The sequence below is a fragment of the Muscardinus avellanarius genome (genome assembly GCF_963383645.1).
Source record: "Muscardinus avellanarius genome assembly, chromosome: 9".
Taxonomy (NCBI): Eukaryota; Metazoa; Chordata; class Mammalia; order Rodentia; family Gliridae; genus Muscardinus; species Muscardinus avellanarius.
This window is the reverse complement of record NC_137795.1, coordinates 48,251,109-48,258,393: the sequence shown is the minus strand read 5'-3', so window position 1 is coordinate 48,258,393 and position 7,285 is coordinate 48,251,109.

The following is a 7,285-nucleotide window of genomic DNA, read 5'->3' as shown; positions in this document are numbered from 1 at the left end:
CCTGTTGTGTGGCAGGACTGGGACTGGGGCCTGTTCCACAGCAAAGGGCCAGTGGGTCCCTGCAACTGTATGGCCAGGAAGCACTGAGAGCTGTCGCTGCTTCACCTCATCTCTCAGCAGATTCCCAGATTCTAGTGACCTCTATTAAAAAAAATATTGGTTGTGAGTGAATCATCTTGTCAAAGTTACTCATCTTATGGCTTTCGGGATTTCAGTAAGTGGGAATAAGTGTGTAAATTAAAAGAAGGACTTCCAAGGAAGAAAGAAACTGTAATTGATCAGATGTGGAGAAATAGAAGCTCGAATACATTGTTGGTGGGATTGCAAGTTGGTGCAACTACTTTGGAGAAGAGTATAGAAGATCCTCAGAAGAAGGAAAATGATCTTACCATATGATCCAGCGATACCACATCTACCAAAAAGAATGAAAACCAAACTACCAAACTAATGCATGAGCAACCATGTTCATAGCTGCACAGTTCACCATTGCCAAACTGTAGAATCAGCCAAGATGTCCTTCAACGGATGAGTATATTTCAAAACTATGGGATGTGTACACAATAGAATTTTGCCCAGCCATTAGGGAGAACAAAATTATGGCATTTACAGTGAAATGTCACAAAAAATAAGAAATCAGATGCTTTTTCTAATGTGTGAAAACTAGGGAGAAATGGGTAACAGGAGGAACTCTAGATGAAGAAGGGACCCTATAGAGGAGCAATGAAGGTGACCTATCAGAGGGGATGGGAGGGGGAAGAGGGAAACTCTTTAAAGCACATGATGTACTTAAACATATCAAAGATAACCAGGAAGCCAAGCATGGGTAGGAGGGAGGGAGAGGAAAGAGGTTAGGAATTGGGTGATGTGTGCATGTATATCTCCACAATTTTTTTTTAAATCCCATTAAGATGTATGACTACAATGCACCAATAAAAATTTAATTTTTAGCCAGGTGTGGTGGCGCACGCTTGTAATCCCTGGGCTTGGGAAGCTGAAGCAGGAGGATCGCGCAGGTTCGAAGCCAGCCTCGCTGGTTTAAGAGACCGTTTCCAAATAAAATATAAAATAGGTCTGGGGGTGTAGCCCAGAGGTAGAAGGCCCCTGGGTTTCATCCCCAGTACCACTAAATAAATAAATAAATAAATAAATAAATAAATAAATAATTTTTAAAAATAGAAAATGTGACCATACAATATTGGGCCCAGACAAGATATCATTAAGTACAAAGGCAAAATTGACATTCACAGAACACAATATGAGTGGGATAAATTTGAGCAAGTCAAATAATTATGTATTTAACAAAAATCAAGAGAGGAAAATATGAAATCAGAGGAAGGATAAGATTTCACATGACTTTATCTTTCAAAGCTGGGGGTCAAAAACTACTTTTTAAATTAAAATATATGAGCTGGGCATGGTGGCGTTTGCTTGTAAAACTAGCACTTGGGAGGCTGAGATGGGAGGATTGTGCAGGTTTGAAGCCAGCCTCAGGTATTTAGTGAGGCTCTCAGAAACTTAGTTGAGACCCTGTTTCCAAAAATAGGTCTGGGAGTGTGGCCTGGGGGTAAAAAGCCCCTGGGTTCCATCCCCACTACCAAAAAAAAAAAAAAAAAAAAAAATTAAAATATATGATATATGTTTTAACATCTCTAATTTAGCCGAGCATGATGGTACATGCCTGTAATCCCAGTACTTGGAAAATTGAGACAAGAGGATCACAGGTTCAAAGCCAGCCTCAGTATCTTAGCAAGATCCTCAGCAACTTAGTAAGACTCTGTTTCAAAATAAAAAATATAAAATAAAGGCTGGGAGTATAGCTGGAAGGTACAATACCCCTGGGTTCAATCCCCAGTAGATTTTTTTTTAAAGTCTTTAGTTTAGCTGGGCGTGGTGGCACTTGCTTGTAATCCCAGCATTTGGAGGCTGAGACAGGAGGATCGTGGTTTGCAGATAGCCTCAGCTACTTAGTGAGGCCCTTTGCAACTCAGTGAAACTCTGTTTCAAAATAAAGAATAAAAAATAGGGCTGGGTGTGTAGCTCAGAGGTAGAATGTCCCTGGGTTGCATTCCCAGTACCGCAAAAAAAAAAAAAAAAAAAAAAAAAAAACCTCTAGTTTAAAAGAGATAGCTTCTTGTAATCCCAGCATTTGGCAGGCTGAGACCAGAGAATCGCGTTTCGCAGACAGCCTCAGCTACTTAGAGAGGCCCTCCACAACTCAGTGAGACCCTGTTTTAAAATAAAGAATAAAAAATAGAGCAGGGGGTATAGCTTGGAGGTCAAATGCCTCTGGGTTCCATCTCTAGACCCACAAAAAAAAAAAAAGAGGGCTTTTAAAAAATACACATTTCAATGCAAAACAATAGTTTTCGACCTGTAAAACAGTCGTTTTTAGGAAATAAAATTTCTTTCTTTCTTTCTTTCTTTCTTTCTTTCTTTCTTTCTTTCTTTCTTTCTTTTTTTTTCTTTTTTTGATGGTACAGGGGATGGAACCCAGGGGCCTTCTACCTCTGAGCTACACTCCCAGGCCTATTTTATATTTTATTTGAAAACAGGGTCTCACTAAGTTGCTGATTGCCTCACTAAGTAGCTGAGGCTGGCTTTGAACCTGTGCGATCCTCCTGTCTCAGCCTCCCAAGTATTGGGATTACAAGCATGTGCCACCACACCCGGCTATAATAAAAATTCTTGTAGTGAAAAAATATTTGAATTTCAGCAATCTTTTTAGTTTCACTTTTTTCTATTTGCTTCAATTAAATTAATGTAAAACAAAACACCGATGATTAATAATGCTATTGAGTTAGCTTTAATCTTAGAATAACTTAATACATATTAAATATAATGCTGATTTTTACTAATTCTGGTTAACATAAATTAAAAGATTTATGTTGGTCTAGTTCACAGCATATTCAAATTTGGTGATTCAAGGAAGGCTTAATAAAGGGAAATTTGCAGGTGTAGACAGTTTAGGAAAACCAACAAGCGGGAGAACAGTGTTCCAGGATTAACACTGAGTGACTGTCTCATCTTGGGCCTAAAGGTAGAAGAGGAAATGGCCACCTGGCCTGGGAGAGGACAGCTGTGGGAGGATGGCTGGGTCTTTGGTAGAGCCATGCATTGCCCCCCTTCCCCGTGCAGGATGCTCAGGGAATAAATACGACCATCTCAGTTCACCAGGATTCTGGGGCCCACTGCTGCCTTTCATTGGATGCATCCAATTAGAAATCCCATGAGTTAAGCGTTTGGAGGGACAAAAGGAAGATATCCAGACACTTTTTTTTTTTGTGGTGCTAGAGATTGAACCCAGGTATATTCGACCTCTGAGCTACAACCCCTGCCCTATTTTGTATTCTGTATTTTGAAACCAGATCTCACTGAATTCCAGAGAGCCTCACTAAGTAGCTGAGGCTGTCCACGAACCGCAATCCTCAGGTCTCAGCCTCTCGAATGCTGGGATTACAAGCGTGTGCCACCATGTCCGGCTTCAGGCACTTTTTAATTAAAAAACAAAAACAGCACTGTGTGTGTGTGTGTGTGTGTGTGTGTGTGTGTGTGTGTGACCCTGTTTCAAAATAAAGAATAAAAAATCGGGCTGGGGGTATAGCTCGGCGGTAAAATGCGCCTGGGTTCCATCCCCAGTACCCCAAAAAAGCACTTTTTATATGATTGTAATTCTTATAAAGAACATTTAATTAATCCCGCTATCTTTTCATCCATTCATCTACCTTTCTGATCACTTGTATATTTCCAATGAAAGATACCTAAAAGCTAGGCGGAATGGTGTATGCCTATGATTCCGGTACTTGGGAGGCTGAAATAAGAGGGTATCAAGTTTGGAGCCAGTCTCAGCAATTTAATGAGACCCAGTTTCAAAATAAAAACAAAATAAATCTGAGGGTATACTTTAGAGAGAGAATAATCCTGAGTTCAGTCCTCAGTACCTCCTCCCACACACACCTAGAATCCTAAGTACTGCAAATTTTTTAAAAGTCCTCAATCTGAAATACTTTTGATCCTAAGCTTTTAAGGGATGGCTTAGCTTGTACTCAAAAGTGTTAAGTAAATTCATAAGGTCATGCAACCATCATTATTCTCTCAGAAAATTTTCATCATCCCCCAAAGAAATCTCACATCCACTGTCAGTCACTTCTTCCTCCTTGTCCTCTGCCCCAACTGTAACCAAGTCCTGGTATTTGCCCCAATTTGTGGAATCAAACAACTGGGACAAGTCTTTGGGAAAAAAAAGAAAAAGAAATGTATTGATTTGTTAGCAAATAGCAGAAACTAGTAAACTTAAGAGTTCAGGAACAAGCCCCAGATTCTTTCTGAACAAAGGAATTAAGTCCCTTTTAAGAGTTAGCTCCTCAGGGCCATGCTGGTGTCTTATCAGGAGGATGAAATTCATGTCTAAGTCTTCCTTGAGTCAGTTCTTATTTGGATCCACAGGCCAGGGTCATGCTGGTGCTGGGCTGCTTATCAGAAGGGACACAGTTCACGTCTGAGTCTTCCTTGAGTGAGTTCTTACACAGATCCACAGACCAGGGCCCCTTCCATCAATAAATGGATAAGAACATGTTATTTGTTAAGAGGAGTGAAAGAAAGGGGAAGGACAAATGAAGAAAAATGTCAGTTTTAAAACAGGCTGTGTCTTAGGTGGCAGGGTTGGAAGCAGGCCTCTGTGACAAAACTATTAGTTTACCTCCTGTGGCTATTGATTTCCCATTCTGGACTTTTTTGTATAAATGGATTCATATCAATATTTGTGACTGGCTTCTCTACTACTAATGTTTTCAGAATTGATATATGTTATAACGTATTATTATTCAATCTATTCTTACTGCAGAATAATAGTCCATTTTATTTTATTTTATTGACACTGGGGATTGAACCTAGGGACATTCTACCTCTGAGTTATACTCCCAGCCCTTTTAAGTATTTTTTATTTTGAAACAGAGTCTCCGTAAATTGTTGAAGGCCTCACTAAATTGCAGAGGCTGGCTTTGAACCTGTAATGCAATGGTCCATTTTATAGATAAGTCACATTTGTTTATCCATTCTTCAGTTAAATACACAACACTTTTAGGCTAATATGAATAAAGTTTTCATGAACAGTTGTATATACATTTTTGTGTGAATATGTGTTCCACTTCTTGTGTCTATAACTAAGACTGAAATTACTAGGACATATAACTTTTGTGTGTGTGTGGTACTGAGGATTGAACCTAGGGGCAATCAGTCTCTGAGCTACACCCCCAGTCGTATTTTATTTTTATTTTGAAAGAGAGTCTTAGTAAGTTGAGGAGTGCCTGGTGTTGCTGAGGCTGCCAGCGACCTTGTGATCCTCCTGTCTCAGCCTCTCAAGTACTGGGATTACAAACATGTGCTACCACGCCCAACTTTATTATTTTTGAAACGGCATCTCTCTAAATTACTGCATGCTGTATTCAAAACTGTAATCCTTCTATCTCAGTTCCCAACTACTAAAATTACAGGTGCATGCCACTGTACCTGGCTGCTTTACATGTTTTTATTAAATATAACATTCCTCAGATTGCCACAAGCTTTTATTTAATTTTCAGAGTTCCGAAAATGTTGATTCTTTTTTCTTTTTTAATAAGAGTGTTTGTGTTCATTTCTTTTATGAAGCAGATTTTTTTTTTTTGTGTGTGTGTGTGTGTGCTGGGGATGGAACCCAGGGGCATTCTACCTCTGAGCTAAGCTACACACCCAGCCCTATTTTTTATTCTTTATTTGGAAATAGGGTCTCAGTGGGTTGCAAAGGGCCTCACTAAGAAGCTGAGGCTGTCCGAGAACTGCGATCTTCCTGTCTCAGCCTCCCAAATACTGGGATTACAAGTGTATGCCACCATGCGCAACTTGGAGCAGGGAATTTTCACTGGCCTTCACTATCATTTACGGATTTCCTCAATTAATTATTGAATTTAAACATTTATATTATCATTTTTTCCTGGCCGACTGCAGCTAGCATCTAACTGTAAAACAAGCAATAATCTTAGGAAAAGCCTTCTCAGTAAAATATGATCGTCACTGGCAATGTTCCAACAAATATTTCACTCGCAGCAGTTTCCTGTCTTTTCTTTGCAGCACAAGACCACAGCTGGCACTCGTCCTGTCTCTTCCCATCCCCCTCACCATGTTCAATCTTTAACCTTGTGCTCTGTAGGAAGGGAAACAAAAGCATGTCAAAACAGTTTTTAAAATATGTTAAGTATTTTTATGATCAAACTTGTCTTTTGAGTATGCAAAATACAGGGACTCAGGAGACAAGGATCAAGTCTTATTCAAGGATTCGAAGGCCTGATAGCAATGGTTATTATTGAGGGAATAAGGACACTTTGGTCTCAGTCATGCCCTTTCTTTTTCGCACTGAGGATTAAACCCAGGGGTGTTCTACCCGTGATCTACACCCCGGCCCTATTTTATTTTAAAAACAGAGTCTCCCTAAGTTGCTGAGGTTCTTACTAGATTCATGAAGATGGGCTTGAACCTGTGTTGCTCCTGTCTCAGGGTGTGTAGCTCAAAGGTAGAATGCCCCTGGGTTACATCCTCAGTACCAAAAAAAAGTTTTTTTTTTTTTAATGTTTTTTGGTCCTGTGGATGAGACCTATGGGCATTCTACCTCCAAGCCACACCCAAGCCCTATTTTATTTTTATTTGGAAACAGGGTCTCACTACTTGCTGAGGTTGTCCTTGAACCTGCAATCCTCCTGTCTCAGCCTCCCAAGAACTGGGATTACAAGTGTGTGCCACCATACATGGCTTGTATTTCTTTTTTTTCTTTATTTTAACACATGTTTGTTTTAGAAACATGAGGGAGTCACCTTGGCTGTCCTTTATTACACAGTGTATCTTATAGGCCGCACCTGTTAATTTTTTTTCTTGTTATATTGGCGATTAAATACAGAGGCACTCTACCACTTTGTCCCCACCCCTTTTTATTATTTGAGACCAGGTTTTGTTAACTTGCCCAGGCTGTCCTTGAACTTGACCCTCTTTTCAGCACACTGACTGGGATTACAGGCGGGTGTCTCCACGTCACTAGCTGCTTCTTTCAAAGACACTGCGTTATGGGTCTTCCTTTGTCCCAATCAATTCCATCTACCAATGGGATAGTATGTTGCAGTGGGTTATTTTATTTATTTATTTATTTATTTATTCATTTATTATCTATTTATTTATTTATTTTTGTGGTACTGGAGATGGAACCCAGGAGCATTCTGCCTCCGAGCTACACCAACAGCCCTATTTTTTATTCTTTATTTTGAAA